Source organism: Bubalus bubalis, chromosome X (assembly GCF_019923935.1).
Source record: "Bubalus bubalis isolate 160015118507 breed Murrah chromosome X, NDDB_SH_1, whole genome shotgun sequence".
Taxonomy (NCBI): domain Eukaryota; kingdom Metazoa; phylum Chordata; class Mammalia; order Artiodactyla; family Bovidae; genus Bubalus; species Bubalus bubalis.
Window position 1 is genome coordinate 13,981,995 of NC_059181.1, and position 18,277 is coordinate 14,000,271.

The 18,277-nt window shown below is 41.5% G+C and overlaps 2 long non-coding RNA genes across 2 annotated transcripts; both read right to left on the reverse strand.

Moving 5' to 3' along the window:
• Nucleotides 1-1,144: 1,144 nt before the first annotated feature.
• On the reverse strand, nucleotides 1,145-12,566 carry LOC102408293. The gene is made up of 3 exons (XR_003106681.3): nucleotides 5,239-12,566; nucleotides 3,116-3,249; nucleotides 1,145-3,031 (listed from the first exon to the last, which is right to left on the reverse strand). It is a non-coding gene; the product is annotated as an uncharacterized LOC102408293 (long non-coding RNA).
• An 11-nt stretch (nucleotides 12,567-12,577) lies between these two features.
• LOC112582200 lies at nucleotides 12,578-16,305 on the reverse strand. Its single transcript, XR_003106754.3, has 3 exons — nucleotides 15,643-16,305; nucleotides 14,463-15,539; nucleotides 12,578-14,360 (listed from the first exon to the last, which is right to left on the reverse strand). It is a non-coding gene; the product is annotated as an uncharacterized LOC112582200 (long non-coding RNA).
• Between the last annotated feature and the right edge of the window lie 1,972 nt (nucleotides 16,306-18,277).

The following is an 18,277-nucleotide window of genomic DNA, read 5'->3' on the forward strand; positions in this document are numbered from 1 at the left end:
CCAAGTTTTAAATGCTGACAGCTAATTTAAATTTGTTTAAAAACTGTGCACTAAACAAAATATTTGTGAAAACTGAATCTAGCACATGGGTCTCAAGTTTATAATCTCAAACGTCTGCGCTGGGGGAGGGTAGCTTTCACAGAGGAGAGGCTGGGGCCCACTCTATCAAATGGATGCAACACAGAATCTGGGGGAGGGGGAGTGCTATGAACTAACTGTGTCCCCCTCAAATCCATACACTGAAGTCCCAATCTCAAATGTGATTGTATTTGGAGATGGGGCTTTAGGAGGTAATTTAGGGCTTCCCTGATGGCTCAGATGGTAAAGAATCTGCCTGTAATGCAGGAGACTCGGGTTTGATCCCTAGGTTGGGAAGATCCCTGAAGAGAATGGCAACCCACTCCAGTATTTTTGCCTGGAGAATTCCATGAGCAGAGGAGCCTACAGTCCATAGGGTCTCAAAAGAGTGGGACAAGACTGAGCAACTTAACATTTTCACTTAGGTCAAAGGAGGTCATAAGGGTGGAGTCTTTTTTTTTTTTTTTTTTTGGAGTCTTAATCCAATAGGATTGGTGGCCTTATAAGAGGAAGGCCATCTCTCTCCCTGTATACACACCAAAGAAAAGCCCTGGGAGGACACTGTCTTCAAGCTGGAAGAATTCTCTCACCAGAACCTGGCCCTGCTGGCCCTCTGGTCTAGGACTGCCAGCTTCCAAAACTGAGGAAATCAAGTTCTCCCTTTTGAGCCAGGCAGCCTACAGTATCTCATTATGGAAGCCAGGGTAGAGTAATCCCTGGAACTTAGTCCATCTTCCTAGCCCCTGTGAGGGATGAACTCCTGAGCCCCTCAAGGAAACCCTACCAACAGTGCATTCACCTTTGTAGGATTTTGGAGAAGGCAGTGGCACCCCACTCCAGTACTGTTGCCTGGAAAATCCCATGGATGGAGGAGCCTGGTGGGCTGCAGTCCATGGGGTCACTAAGAGTCGGACACGACTGAGCGACTTCACTTTCACTTTCTACTTTCATGCATTGGAGAAGGAAATGGCAACCCACTCCAGTGTCGTTGCCTGGAGAATCCCATGGACAGGGAAGCCTGGTAGGCTGCAGTCCATGGGGTCACACAGAGTCGGACACGACTGAAGCAACTTAGCAGCAGCAGCAGCAGCAGAGACATGTTTTAGCAGGAAATGAAAAGGAGAGAAAAAGACTTGGGAAGAGCCTTCTATTTCAAGGTTGGGATCCCAGAGGAAGTGACGGAAAAATTGCTTTAAGATGAGTTCCACTGAAAATATATTAATAATTAGTATATGATGATAAATGAAAATTAGTTCACGCAAAATACAGATACCGTTCAGAAGGCTTCCAATACACCTTTGCATTATGAACAAACCCCAACCTATATTTTCAAGGTCTTCTGTTTCCTCTCTTCTCCCTTCACTTTTGATTACAGTCACCTGGCTCTTCAAATACACCTGCAAATACTACTAGATATGTTCCTGGAAGTTAGCTTGTTGTCTTATTTAAAGCATGATTCTAAATCTTGGTTTGAGGATACAAAGTCCAGCTATGACCATTATTCCATGATTTTGGGCAAATTATTTAATATCATTGTGCCTTAATTTCCTTTACTCCAATAGGGATGATATTAATAGTACTTACCTCCTGGGGAGTCTGTGAGGAGAAAATGAGTTAATATTTGTAACACGTCTGCAACATTGCCTGAGAAGGTAAATTTTATGCGTTTATTAAATAAAATGCCTCTGTATGTTTGTATGTGCTTTTCCTGCTGCTCAGATGCTTATCCTCCACTTTTTCAGCCCCTACCCCATGCCTATGACTTTTTAAACAGCTTTATGAAGACGTGACTGATACAATAAACTGCACATATTTAAAGTTTTGACATATGCAAACTTTTCAAAGGGAAAGGTGGGGGGGAGTAAATTGAGAGTTTGGGATTGATATATACACACTACTATATTTAAAATATTAATAGATAACCAACAAGGACTTACTTATAGCACAGGGAATTCTACTCAATATTCTGTAATAACCCACATGGCAAAAAAATTGGAAAAAGAACAGTATTATGTACAACTGAACCATTTTGCTGTACACCTGAAAGCAATACAACATTGTAAATCAGCTATAATATAAAATAAAAACTTGTTTTAAAGTTTTGACTTATGTATACATTCATGACCTCATCACTACAGTCAAGATAATAAACATATCCCCCACCTCCAAAAGGTTTCTCATGCCCCTTGCAACTCCCTTCTGCCCTCCCTGTCTCCTCTTTCCCCCCACCTGCTAGTCTGCTTCCTATCACTATAGATTGGTTTGAATCATCTAGAGTTTTATAACAATGCAATCATAACATAGAGCCTTTGGTGTCTGGCTACTTTCACTCAGTATAATGTTTCTGAAGTTCATCCATACTGTAGCTCCATACCAGTAGTAGTTCTTTTTTTATTGTTGAGTAGTTTTGCATTGTATGAATAGACTATGATTTCTTTATTGATCGTCTGTTGACAGATACTGGGGCTTTGTCTCTTTGTAACAGTTGTTTTCCTAGTGCCTTGAACACTGCCCAGAACTACTGAATACTCGATAAATAATTTTAAACAAATAAATGGAAACATGTCTTTCTGGTGTCCTTCATCTTGTCTTTAAAGCTCAAGTTAGTGCTGCCATGAATACTATGCAGCCATTACAAACTATGTTTTCAAAGAATATTTGTTCATATATAAGAATGCCGATAGATTTTGGGCCATAAAAGGCAAAGCCCCAGAGTGTATAATGGCATAGTATGCATGGAGGACTAATACAAAAAATATCAATAGATGTCATCCCTGACTTTCATTTCAGTATTTGCTATATTTTCCAAAATTTTGACAATGACAAGAGCTATACAATTTTTTTTTCAAAAATGGAATTAAGAATTTTTATTATTTTAAAAAATAATCTGCCTACAAGTTACTTCCTCCATAAAGTCATTACCATCTCCCTCCAGCAGCATCAATTTCTCCTTCTGTAAAGGAAAAATGGCATGTATCAGTCAGCTCTTGCCAAAGTAATACTGCCCAACAAATCACCCAAAATTTCGATGACTTACAAATACAAGTCTTTATTGCTCACTTTGGAGTCTGCAGGTTCACTAGGTAGTGGGTATGGTGCTTTCCTTCAGGCAGAGTTTGCCTGGGTTGCTTTCATTCTTAGCCTCAGATCTTCTCCAGATACGACCTTCTTCTAGAAGACATGAGTGCAAACACATGATGCCTCTCAAAGCTGAGGCTCTGAACTGCCTCAGAGCCCTTCATACTCACGTTCCATGGCCCAAACAAGACACACCAAGTTCATGTCAATACGGCAGAGAATGAGTCCTTCCATGGAGACAGGTGGAAGTGGGAGACTAAATACTTGCTTAAGAATAATCTACCACACAACAGAAGACAAAACCCTGGTTTGGGAGGGGGCAGTTTTTCAAACTCAGCTTTGGAAGCTGGCTCCACCATTTAAGAGCTTCCCAGGCAGCTCAGATGGTAAAGAATCTGCCTGCAATGCAAGAGACCCAGGTTTGATCCCTAGGTTGGGAAGATCCCTGAAGAGAATGGCAACCCGCTCCAGTATTCCTGCCTGGGAAATCCCATGGACAAAGAAGCCTGGTGGGCTACAGTCCATGGGGTCACAAAGAGTTGGATACGACTGAGTGGTTAACACTTTCACACTTGACCACTTAAGGGCCATGTGCTTTGGGGAATTTTATTTAAGCCCCATTTCCCCTTTTGTTGACTGGAGATTATAAAATGCTTGGAGGAGGGATTGTGAGCTCTGAACAAGATGGGTGTGTGGTGACCAGGAAAGTGCGCAGATGGAACATCTTCTAAAGAACTTGCTGCAGGGAGCCCAAGTGTTACACAGCCTCAGCTCTGGATCCTCCAGGGGGTTTGCACTGAGGCCACACTGCCCCCAGGCTGCAAGTGGTCAACAATGAAGCACAGCAGAGAGACCCTCGCAGGCCCATTGCTGGGGAATGAGAGACTCCTCTAGTGGGAGATGAAGACTTCCCATCAATCTGGCCCAAGCCTTCTTAGACCACACTGAGGGGTCCCTTCCTTTCATCCTCTCCCCTGTGTCAGACCTGCACTGAGCCAGAAGCCTCCCCTTGCCCTTTCCTTCTTCCTCAGCTCTGCCCTGCATAGGTGTTTCCCAGAGTCTGTAGCACATTTAATTCCTCATGTTCCCTTAGCATCTGCTTCCTGGAAGACCTGGACTGACACAGACTATCAAGTGCCTAGAAAAGGGTCAAAGAAAAATGTGAACTCAATACGTTTTGTTTTTAAATGATGATTTCTTCTCTTTACTCTTAAGATCTTTGACACATGTTGCATCTATAGCTTTTGCTATACTTCAAAGGTAGTTATTTATTGTGGCAAAAGATGTAGAACATAAAATCTGCAATTTTGACCATGTTTGAGTATAAAACTCAGTGACATTCATTACACTCACAAACTTGTACAGCCATCACCACTATCTGTCTCCAAAATGTTTTTATCACCCCAAACAGAGACTCAGCAGGATCACCTCTCTTGCTTCTCCCCTAGTCCCTGAGAATCTCTGTTCTACTTGCTGTCTCAGAGAGCTATACTGTTACCTACCACCCTGCTTAACTGAACTCAAAGACTGGAATTTTGTTCTAGTCCTTTTTGTATTTTAGGGCGTGTACAAAGTCTTGACAGTAATGGAACAAGAACTAGAAACAGTGATGGTTCCCAGATCTTTTTTAACTTGGATATAATTTTGGAGGACGTTATCATCTCTATATTTTTGCTTCACAGTAACATTTGTAAATAAGAAAGGGGTGGTTCTATGTTCCTGCCCTTGAAGTTAAAGATGCCTCTTATCTTTCCCCATTGTGTCCCCTTTCTTGCCTGGACTGCATGTTCTACAAACTTCAGCACATGACTGTTTAAGCAGAAGGCCAGAAGTAGGTCAACAGATGACTGGGAGCAAGGAGCAAAAGAAGAATAGAAAGCCACCCCTTGTTCAGTGTTAGTTATCGTGGAAAAGTTAACATGATGTGCTATAGATGTTTTATCAGAGGGGTCTTTCTTTGATCTGCATTTGATTTTCTACTCAAATCACATGAACTAGCTGATAGATTTGAAAAGAAATGTGCATATGTCTTCCTAATTAAAAGAAGCTCAGATCACTTCAAAATAAAAGCATAGCCATTACCTTCTGAGAAAATCCACAGTGTTACGGTTAGGAACACGTTCCAGTTTAGACACTGCACAGACGGGGCTGCCAGGCCTGATGAAGGTATCCTAGAGCAAGCAGTGGGAAGATCATGAGGCTGGGCCTGCTGGAGTTGAGGAGGGGGAGATTGGTGGTGATTTAATGTTTAAGTTGTGTCCAACTCTGTGACCCCATGGATGATAGCCCACCAGGCTCCTCTGTCCATGGATTCTCCAGGCAAGAATACAGGAGTGGGTGCCATTCCCTTCTCCAGGGGATCTTTCCTGACCCAGGGATCAAACCCATGTCTCTTGCGTTGGCAGGTGGACTCTTTATGCTGAGTCATCTGAGAAGCCCTGGGTGAGGTTGAGGTCAACCATATCAATGGCATATAACTCATGTACCTGTATGGAAGACTGGAGCTACTGCTCCAGCAAGGGAAGGGGTTTAGAGCAGAGTTCTTCAGCCTTAGCACTGCTAATTTTGGGGGCTGGATCATTATTTGTGATGGGAGCTGCCACGTGCATTGTAGGACATTCACAGCAGCATCCCTCATCTCTACATACTAGATGCCAGCGTCACTTCACCTGCCCTGGGAGTCATGACCACCCCAAATGTCTCCAGACATTGTCAAATGTCCCCTGGGGGGCAACATCACACACCTGGTTGAGAATCATTGATTCTGATGAAAATGTCCATGAATGAATTTCACCATTGCATTATGCCTGTGCTTCTGCATTTTGAATCAGGAGATACTGTTTTTTCAGGTGCTTTTTCTAAAGATTTTGTCTGAATTTCTGATCAGAACGAGGAAATGGAAAGAATGCTTTCAAGGACCTCCTGTTCTCTCACATCTTTCTTTTCAGTCACACCTGCCAGCAGTATTTTTTTCCTCTTTCTATTGAGAAATAACTATTGTCTTAATGAACTGATTTAGGTTTGTGATTTAATCTATTTCCCTACTGCACTAACTCAATAGGTGTATACTTTTCTGTAACAATTTTAAAAATACATTTAAAAAATAAATTATAAAAAAATAAATATCTTTCTGACAGATGGCTTAAACTAGCTAGACTTCATTTAATAAAACATTCCAAGGGGTTTCATCTGATAAAGCACCCCAAGACTTCACTCTCTAAGCATCACAAAAGTTCTAAAAGTTTATTCAACCTTCTTTCAAGAAAAAGGCTGTCAGGCTCTAGCCCCCCGGCCTTCTGTTTCCTAGAGGACTTTCAGTAGCTTGAGGGGAAACTGGGAACTCACTCCAGACTGGCCTAAGACTACTAGGGAGCTAGAAGCTTAATTAGTGTTTGTAAGACATTTGAGATGAAAATCACTATTAGCTCAAACCACTGCTATGAGAAGTGTTATTTTCAAAACCTCACTGACACATTAGCATCTGTGTTAACCAGTCCTGAGGGAAAGAGAAAAGACTAGAAGTACCAAAGGATGATAGAAGAAATGATGAAGGTCCTAATAGGACTCCAGGTGCCAGGGAAGGTGATGCTTGAGATAATGACAGGTTTGGTAGCTGGCGTGCTATATACAGTCCTGCTAACCAGAGCAGCCTCAAGCAACCAATTATTTATGTGAAAGGACCGCCAAGGTCCTTCAGCCAACCTAGTGACCATGTTTATTTGCAAGTGTCCTTTAAGTTGTGTTGACCAACCATCACAGTGATCAAGGAAATTTCAGATATCCTGTCACACTATGAAGGTGTCTCTAACTAATGTGTTTTCTTGAAATTTTCAGGCAAGAGTAGATGGTGTTCCTAATCAAGATAATGACCTTGGGAGTTTACAGATATCCAGGTAAGATATCACACATCCCTACTGGTGTCTGTCTGGATATCTGCACAATCTCAAGAGCTCTAACTTTGTTATGAACATCATCATCTTATAGTTAGACGCAAGCAAAATTCTGCCTCCAATACTGTACAGAGCTTCTCAACAGTCTCTTAATTGGAATCTGCAACAACTAAAGAGACACTAGTGTTTAAGGATAATTCTACAATCTGGATGCTGAAAAATCCTATGAGCACTACAAACTTAAGGGGAACCATTAAGTCTACCTGGATATTTTATTTGCAAAAACAAAAACAAAAACAAGGTCAAGACTTTGGATAGAGATAATATCTCCTCTTCAGTAAATATCCACAAAAATATCCAAGAGATGATGGCCCAACTAATATTAAGATTCAATTTTGCATTTTGCTGGTGGTCCAGTTAAGAGATGATGTGAGGCCTTCTTTTGGTATTATACAGTACTCTTTATTTGGTATTATAAAGACAAATGATAATAGTGAACACTTGGGGAAATTCCATTAAATTTATGGGGCTAATCAAATCTACCTGAAAACTTGCAAAAGTCTAAGATCAACACCTTAGTTAGACACAATCCTGTCCTTGACAAGAAAACTGCAAAAAGCCATGGTAAACAAAAAGTTTGTCAACAATTACATGGTAAAATAGAAATCTTTTTAAAAATATAAAACAGGAGGGTGACATGGTTGCTAGAACTAGTGGAATACTATCAATTCTTACCTGAAAACCTAGCCCCCAAATCCCATGGCAAAACAGTAACAAATATCACTTACCTAAGCGTTTGAAGACTGGATGGTGGCTGATGTGATGAAGGTGCCTGTAATCACTTACCTGGATGCCAGATATGCCTCTGAGAACAACCATTGTAAGGTTCACCATGATCTCTTGACACAAAGGTGAAAAAAACATTATGATCCATGTAAAAAGGACACAATTTGTTCTACCAAGACACCTGAAGACACTGCTTTCATCATTATAAGAACATCAGCGTTCATTGAATACTGGCAGGAATCCAAGTTAGGAATATTCCCAGGTAAGCAGACATTTCTTTTTTTTTTTTTTTAAATTGTGCGTAAATTTTATTTTTTTTATTTTTTTCTGTTTTATACCTTTTTATTTTTTTAATATAAATTTATTTATTTTAATAGGGCACATGTGCAAGATTTCCACAGTCACTATCATGGCTAGCTAGGTTCATTGTGCTAATTATCTCTGGTTATGTGAAATTACTCAATACTCAGAGAAAGACAAAATTTTAAAAATAATAATAAATGAAAACTCCTGGTTTCTAGAACTGGTAAGAGATCCACTGTTTCCATCTGAAAGGCTGCAAGGAAATCATGGTAACAAGTGTGAGGAACACTACCATCACCTACGTAGCTACCTGGAGACAGGAAGGCCCATGTAGTGGTTCAGGCCCACACCATCACTTCCCTGCACACCAACCATGTCTCCCCATCAACAACCAATTTCTGAGATTTCTAGAAGGAAACATGAAAGAAATATTATAAACCATATGTTAAAGGGCACAAGTTTTTTTTTCTACCAGGACACCTGCAAATAACCTTGGTCACTTCCTCATGAGGAGACATCAACTTTACCTGGGTACCTGCAGGAATCCAAAGTTAACACCAAGGTTGGAAAACTATCATTTCTTGCCTGGACACCTGTACAAATCCTGTGGGTGGTACTGTGGTGGGGAAAACCACCATAAGTACCTGTATACCTGCAACCCTTGAGTGCCCCTATGTTAAATATAAATTTCACCTGAAACAAAAAAGTGAAAACTCAGAGTCTCTAGATTTGGTAATGACTCTATCATTTCATACCTGAACATCTGTATCTAAGTCATACTGACAAGCATTCTTGACACCTGCCATCACTTACCTCCATACAGGAAAACTGGATGGTCTGTGATGTGGTTTAGGCCATGCCATCACTTACCTCAACACCAGCTGTGTCCAGCTATCAACTGCCACTGACTGGCTTGCTTCGCAAGCCCTGAAAAACACACTGTGAAAAACGTGCTTGGTATAATGCTGCATGTCACCTGTGCACCAGCAAGCCCCTCTGTCACCTATATCATTTTGAGATCCATCAATATTACTTGGATACTTGGAGAACTCTGAGGATAAACCCGAGTAACACACAGACCTTTCTCCCCTGAAGGGCTACTTGCAAATATCCTGTGGTTAATAAAGCCATTAGAACAATATAACAAACTGCCTGGATGCTTGCAATCTGTCTACCAGCTCAAGTGAGAAACACACATTATATCTGTACAAGATCACAATAAAAAACTATTGCTTGCTAGTATTACTAGGCACAAATTAATTTAGCCTACACTTGTGCCAAACAAGTTAAATATCAGATGATTACAAAGATATCTGAAAATAAGCAGCCCTCTAATAGGCTTCCCCAGTGGCTCTGCTGGTAAAAAATCTGTCTGCAACGAAGGAGACCTGGATTCTATCCGTGGGTTGGGAAGATCCCCTGGAGAAGGGAATGGCTACCCGCTCCAGTATCCTGGCCTAGAGAGTTTCATGGATTGTATGGTCCATGGGGTCGCAAAGAGTCAGATACGACTGGGCAATTTTCACTGATGTGTTTACATCACATCATCTCATACCTATGTACTACTTAAGACCTGAACTGCACACCTGCAAAAATAATTAGGGAAGCACAAGTGTTAGGGACATCATCAACACTAACTTTTATGCATGAAGATCACATGATTTAGGTTGTGGCTTCAGCGCAAGTCACCACTTCCCTCCATGTCTGCGATGTGCCTTGATAACTACTGTGAATAAGTTCACTGTGATGCTTTCACATGAAGCTGAAAACAACTGTGTAAAATGTGTTTGGTACGCATCTTACTCCACTGGGCCACCTGAAAATTCCTTGTTCAATTCAACCATTTCAAGACACATTGCTATTCCATGGATAACTGTGGAAACCTGAGATTAATAAAAAGAGATTCTTTCCTCTCTTGCAGGGATGCCTGGAAAAACCTCAAAGTGAACGTTAACCACTGATGGACAGTATGACAAATCATCCACTGATTCATCTATCACTGCTGCTGCTGCTGCTGCTAAGTCGCTTCAGTCGTGTCCAACTCTGTGTGACCCCACAGACGGAAGCCCACCAGGCTCCCCTGTCCCTGGGATTCTCCAGGCAAGAACACTGGAGTGGGGTGCCATTGCCTTCTCTGCATCTATCACTACACGTACATAAAACACATAACCTGTGAACAAGAACATAGTCAAATATCCGACTTAACTGGTATTGTTGGGGTCAATTTAAATTCTAAATGGCAAACATGCCAAAGTTATACTTAACACAGAGAGATGAAAGCATCATCATTCACATATATGAAAATAAGAAGCTCTGTAATGAAGGAAAGTCATATAACCACATACCTGCACCTTAGGAAAGGACTTAATGGATCACGAGCAAAACAACAGGGTGACACTCTGTTAGGGAAATTCTATCCATGTACTCAGATATCTGAAGACTAGATGGCCTGGCTTCTGCGAAAGGCCCATGGTGTCACTCACTTGGATAAAAGCTGAGTTCTTTTCATGGTCATGGAGAAGTGCACCATGATCTCTAGACAGGAACCTGGAGAAAACATTGTGACAAATGTGTCTATGGACACAATTAATTGTCTGGACACTGCAGATGACCTCATACACTGCCTTCACCAAAGAACCCATCTTCCCCTCTCCCTGGGGGCATGCAGTTCTCCAAGGTCTATGCTATTATTATAATGGTTATAAATACTATCCTCTCTTCCCTGCTCCCCTGCAGAAATGCCACATTCACAATTGTGCCACATAGTCATTACTGCCTGCACACCCAGGAATTGCTCATCACTCACAGGGTTAAAAATAAACTCTCAAAAATATAAAACAGTAGACAATCATAATTGTTAAGATTAATAAAAACACTATCATTTCTTACCTGAAGACCTGAAATTAAAAACATGGTACAACAAGTTAAGCCAATCAATACCACTTACCTAGAGATGTGAATGCAGGATGCTGTGATGTGGGGAAGGTGCACATTGTCACTTACCTGGACATCAGAAAGGACCCCTTTAACAGCCATTAAGTTCATCTTGATCTCTTGACAGGAATCTGAAAAACACATTCTACAGTTCCAAAGGACAGAACTTGCAGCAGGACACCTTCAAATGACCTCAGACATTTCCTTCATTTTGAGAACATCAGCTCTACCTGAATACCTGCAGTATAGCAAGGTTGTCGGCATTTGCAGATATGACAACATTTCATTCTGGGACACCTGCAATATTTCATGGTTACTATCATGGTTAAGAGCATCATGAGAATCATCTGAAAATGACAAACACACCTCACTCACAGCATCAATGAAAATTCTCTCTAAAATATAAGAATGGAAAACTCATGGTTTCTAGAATTGATAAGAACAGTCCTTTTCTACCTGAATACCTAGGGCTTTCAAGGTGGTGCAGTGGTAGAGAATCTGCCTGCCAATGCAGAAGACCTAAGAGACTCAGGTTTGAACCCTGGAGGAGGAAATGGCAACCCACTCCAGTATTATTGCTGGGAGAATCCCATGAACAGAGGAGCCTGGAGGACTACAGTTCATGGGGTCGCAAAGAGTTGGACACAACTGAGTGAGCACTACTACTACCACCTGAATACCTGTAAAGAAAAAATGCTAACATCAACTGTCAGAGAAACTATCAGAAGGTACCCAGTTTTATGAAGATCAAATGGCCTGTGCTGTGGTTTAGGCCCATATCCTGACTTACCTGCACACAAGCCATGGTCACCACTAATTAGCACTGTTAGTTTAGCCATGGTCTCTTGACATGAACCTAGAATGATAATACGAAATGTTTGTTAAAGGACATAACTTTTTCTACCATGACAGTTGCAAATAATTTTGGTCACTTCATCATTAGGAGACACAGCAACTTACCTGGATACTTGTAGCAAGCCAAGGTGAACACCAGTATAAGATAAAATATCCCTTTTTGACTGGAGACCTGTAAAAATCCTATGACTAGTACTGAGATGGGGAACACCATGATAAATAACTGTACTCACATAAAACCTCAGCATTCACAGAGGTAAAAATGAACATTTCCAGAAATACAACAAATGAAAACTGAGGATATCTAGAAGTGGTAAAGACTATCACTTTCTAACTCAATATCTTAAAAAATCAGAGTAACAGGAAGTATCACATCATCACTTAGCTGGATATATGAAGGTCAGATGGGATTTGCTATGGTATAGGCCCATGTCTGTACTTACCTCCATACCAGCAATGATCCCCAATGACTACCATTAATAGGCTACCATGATGTCTTCACATGAATCTGAGAAACACATTGTGGACAATGTTTGTGCATGTGTGCACACTCGGTTGCTCAATTGTGTCTGACTCGTTTGTGACCACATGGACCATAGCTTGCCCGCCAGGCTTCTGTGTCCATGGAATTTTCCAGGCAAGTGTTACTGGAATGGGTTGCCATTTCCTACCCTAGGGATTTTCCCAAACCAGGGATTGAAATCACGTCTCCTGAATCTCCTGCATTTGCAGATGGATTATTTACCACTGCGCCACCTGGGAAAGTTTGCAGAATATATATCATTCAACCACTAAAGATGCACATATCCTTGGTCACTTGATCATTTTGGTACCCATTGACACTACAGGGCTAGTTGCAGAAGCTGAAGGTCAATTCCTAGGAAGAGACACCGTTTTTACTTGAAGGGACACCTGAAAAAATTTCCATGGTCAGTAATGTGATGATGGCAACATGAAAGAATATCTGCATCACTGCATATCTGTTAATCAGTACAAGTATTAAGTATATATTATCTCTAAATAGGAATAGAAAAAACATCTTTTTGGTAGTAATCTATATAGGGTCAAATAAATTTAACTACACACATGGCAAAAACAAGGTAAATATAAGATACAGAGATATCTGAAAAGGAAAATGTCCTTAATAGGGTAATGTCATATAATATCATACCTGTATATGAGTAAAGACCTCATGAGGATATCTAAAAACGCACATGGTAACACAAGTGTCTGGGATACCAACCTCACTTATCTTCATATTGAAGTTCAGATGGTCTTGTTGTGGTAGGACCCACCTTATCACTTAAATGGCTGAGAACAAGGTTCCATTAGCAACCATTGCTAGGTTCACACTGTTCTCTTCACAGGAACATGACAAAATACATCTAACAAATGTATTTAAAGATACAATCTATTCCATCAGGACACCTACACCAAAAATTGTCTTCTACCCGGACTGTGGAAATAACAACATGCAAAGGTATTTGAATTAATTCAAGTCAATATCATTCTCAGGAGAAATGTTGACTTTTTAACTGGATACGTGAAACAAAAATTAAAAGACATGATCATACAACACTCAAAGGATTAAATATTAGTTATACCTAAAACATACAAAATGTAAACTCATAAGTAACAGAATTAGTAGGAAAACTTAGAATTTCTCACCTGAAGATCTAAAACAAAATCATGCTAGAAAGAACTGTTCAGAACACTATCATGACTTACCAAGATGCATGGGGAAGAGATGGTCTGTGATGAGGAAAAGGCAACCATCCCAACTTAGGTAGACACAAGCAATGTCCCAAGTAAATTACCAATGAAAGTTCACCATCAGGACATGACATGAACCTGAAAACATTAAGAGAATGAATGCAATAAACATAACATTCTAGGTGTGGACACCTGAATATTCTCTTGGTCAGTTTTACCATTTGGATGCTTGTACAAGTGCAGGACTCAATCTAACAAAGAGATACCATCTCACCTAGCCTCTTCATCAGTATGTAAACACTGACTCAACCTGCATCTTGTCAGGAATAAGAGATCCATACTGACGTCAGATAAAATGACCAGGACTTCACTGGACACCTGGGAAAAACGTATGGGTACTCCTGGGGTTAGGGACACCATGATCAGTACCTAGGGAGGTATAATCCCTCAACTCTCACAGGATGAGACAGAAGCTTTTTCTAAGATAAAGAGGAGAAAGCATATGTTGGAGGATTTGGTAAATCTCTGTCATTTCTTACCTGAGTGCCTCGATGAAAAAAGTCTTGGTAACATCAGTGTGACAACCCATCCTAACTTACCTAGATTGATGAAGGCCTGAGGACCCATGCCGTGGGTGAGGCCACAAATATCGCTTACCTGGATACTGGCCAGGTCACATGGGAACCACCTTCGACACGTTCACCTAGAGTGCTTGACGTGAATCTGAAAAACGCATTGGGCAAAACGTGTTCAGTACACATCACAGTCGACCTGTGCGACTGCTAACTTGACAAAGGACATCAGCAATGGATGCATCAACCTTACCTGGGTAACTGCAGGAACATCAGGTCAAGGCCTAGTCAGAGAACCTTCCTCTTTTGAGCATTTACCTGCAAAACTCCCCTGGTCAATGTCACAGGTATGGGAAATCCAATGAATTGCATCCATACCATCACAAGAGCAGGGAAAAAGAAGCATCTCTGAACAAGAATATATTCATAGTCAGTTTCTCATGCTGATGAACACTGTGAGGGACCAATGAGTTTCTGAAATGCTCCATGCCAAATCAAGGTCTATTTAAGAGTCTTCAGAAGATCATGAATTTCCTATCAATCTGAAAATAAGAAGGTCCTTAATGAATTCATGTCACATAATCTCACACTGCTACGCTATGCAAAGAACTGAATGGGAAACCTGCAACAAAGAATGTTCACACGCTGGGTTAAAGACACCATCCCCATTCACCTAGACATCAGAAAATGGAATGATATGGCTGGGCAAGGACCCACTTCATCCCACTCCTGGTTGCTAGCGAGGTCCCGAGGATAGCTATCATTTGGTTCATTGTGATGCCATGACAGCTAGAACCTTGAGAAATGCATTCCACTATGTCTTAAAGGACACAGTGGCTTCCCTGTGAAATAAGCTTACCCTTGCCAATAACATCGGTCACTTCCATAGAGAGGGCAAGCGGAAACACAACCTGGACTTGAACTAATTGAAGGTCAACACCATTGTTAGGCACAGAGTCACCTCTTGGAGGCATACTGGGAGAAATCTGGTGAGTATTTCAATAGCAGAATCAATTGCCTGGATGTACATTACCCTCTGTCACTCTTAAGCTGAAACACACTTTATAGCAAAATTCTAAGGGGAAAAAAAAAGGAGGGGGGAAGATGTACTTAGCATTGGTGGCGGACAATGTCATGTCTTGACTGAAAACCTGCTCCCCTGAAAAATAAAAAACTTAAAATTGAATAGGTAGGAATGCCATCCACACTTGCCTACATTGCTAAAGATCAGTTTGTTTGCAGGCAGCTCAAGGCCCACCTCATGACTGACCTGGACACCAGCAAGGTCCCCAGAGAGTGACCATTGGAAGGTTCCTCCTTTGAAAGGAACCTGCAAAACACATGAAGAGATCTGTGTAAAGGGTCACGATTTACGTGACCAGGACACCTGAAAACCACCCTAGTCATTTCCGTTCTTAGGCAATCAACGTTACCTGAGTGCTTGCAGGATTCTGAGGTCAAGACTCCTGTCAGGTTAATTACACTTCTTTACAGGGTACCTGCAGAATGTCCATGGTCACTACAGTGCTTGGCATATCATAAGAAATACCTGACCTGTGTCATCCCTCACAACTCTCAGAGATAAACATTTTTCTCTCAAGGTCTTAAGAATGAGTAAAATATCCCTTGTTACCTGAGGACCAGCAAAGAAGTCATGGTCACAGTGGGAGGGTCACAATGCTCGCTCAGCTATTTATGTGCAGTTCAGGGAACCTGTGCTGAGGGTTAGCCCACATTGTCCATGTACCTGATGTGCCTGTTCAACCAGGACACTTGGGTCATGTCATCATTAGGGGACACATCCACTCTACCTGGAGATCTTCCAAGGTCACGGCCCAGGTTGGAAAGCCATAGTTGGCTCACTGGACACCTATTCAAAGCCTATGGGCAGCACCGTGATAGCAAAACCATGATCAATATCTGCATATGTGCAAACATTCAATGCCTAAGAGTATTCAACTTCTTCCAAAAGAGAAACAGGGCAAAGTGTTACATTTTTACATCATGAAAGACACACTTGGGCTTCCCTGATAGCTCAGTTGGTAAAGAATCACCTGCAATGCAGAAGACCCCAGTTCAATTCCTGGGTGGGGAAGATCCGCTGGAAAAGGGACAGGGTACCCACACTAGTATTCCAGGGCTTCCCTTGTGGCTCAGCTGGTAAAGAATCTGCCTGCAACGTGTGAGACCTGGGTTCGATACCTGGCTTGGGAAGATCCCTTGGAGAAGGGAAAGGCTCCCCACTCCAGTATTCTAGCCTGGAGAATTCCATGGACTGGATCGTCCATGGGGTCGCAAAGAGTTGGACATGATTGAGTCACTTTCACTTTCACTTTCAAAGACACTCTTCTCTCTTACCCTGATCCCTGAAAGAAAAAGTCAGGGTAACGAGAAGGGTTAGGACACCCTATCACCTACACAGACATCTGGACATCAGATGGCCTGTGCTAGGGCTTAGGCCTACTGTGTCCCTTACCTGGACACCAAAAACAGGTTCCACCTCCAAATCTTTCCTTCCTTCACTGCTATGTTGAATACATACCAAACGCTAAAGAGGAACAAAGCAAAATGTCATTTCTACTGGTGTCATTACGGAAACATGAAATTCCTCATCGACAACATGCCAGAAACAAAGTCAACACAAGAGACTGGAATCATGATGTACAGAGATATCTCACAATCAAAACATCTTTCACTAGTTCATATCGCACGAACTCATACTGGGAGAATAAGGATGGAAACGTGAGGCCTGCAGAAAAAAAAAAAAGAGAGAGAGAGAGAGAAAGAAGACATAATCAGAGATTGTAGGGATAGCATCCTTATTTATCTCGATAGGAAAGTTCAGAGGGTCTGCAGTCTGGTGAGATCCACTTTAACACTTACCTGGTTAAGCGGTCTCTTCTGGGTGAATCGGCTCACCCCGTTCTCCTATCAGGATTCTGAAGAAACACATGCAACCGATATGTTTAGCATGAATCTTGTTCTACTAGGATGTCTGCCCCTGACCTTTTTCACCTCCTTTATTACACATCACAGCCATTCTACCTCCATCTTTGCAGCCATTCATGGTCACCACTGTGGTCAGGAGAGACCAGTTGTAGTTCTCTGGATATGTGCAAAAATGCTAGAGTTACAACATGGCAGACACTTCAGGACAACTATCTGGACAGAGTCCTCATTACCTACAGGATGAAACAGATGGTTTCACTAAACTGGAAACAGGGTAAACTTACGGTTAATACAATGAGTAAGGACTCTGGTGGCTCAGACGGTAAAGGGTCTGCCTACAATGCGGGAGACCTGGGTTCGATCCCTGGGTTGGGAAGATACCCTGGAGAAGGAAATGGCACCCCACTCCAGTATTCTTGCCTGGAAAATCCCATGGACGGAGGAGCCTGGTAGGCTACAGTCCATGGGGTCGCAAAGAGTCGCACAGGACTGAGCGACTTCACTTCACTTCACTTATCATTTCTTACCTGAGTACCTGCATGAAAAAAATCTTGGCAATATCAGTGTGACAACCCATCCTAACTTACCTAGATTGATGAGGGCCTGAGGACCCATGCCGTGCATGAGGCCCTAACCACCACTTACCTAGATACCAGCCAGGTCACATGGGAACCACCTTCGACACGTTCAACAAGAGAGCTTGACATTAATCTGAAAAACATATTGTGCCATATGTGTTCAGTACACATCATCCACATACCTGCACCCCAACAGTTTCTTTACTGTCTTGATGCTTGCAAAACTGCATCACTAAACCCTAGTAAGTGGTACTGTGTTACCTTGAAGAGATATCTCAAAACTTCACTGTCATATTTGTGGTCATGAACAACAAGATAAATTACCTGGATCCTGTTGTCAGCAGGAGCGTATAAAACAGTATATCAGAAGAAGAGTAGATTATTCTTTTAGTAGTAATGTAGTAGTAGTACATTATTCTTACTAGTGTTTCTAGGGACAGGTTGATACTTTATATTCAAACCCAAAATACAGTTAATACAATTTGCTAGATTTTAAATTATATAGTGTTCATAATTCCATTAATTACGTACTTATGTGAAT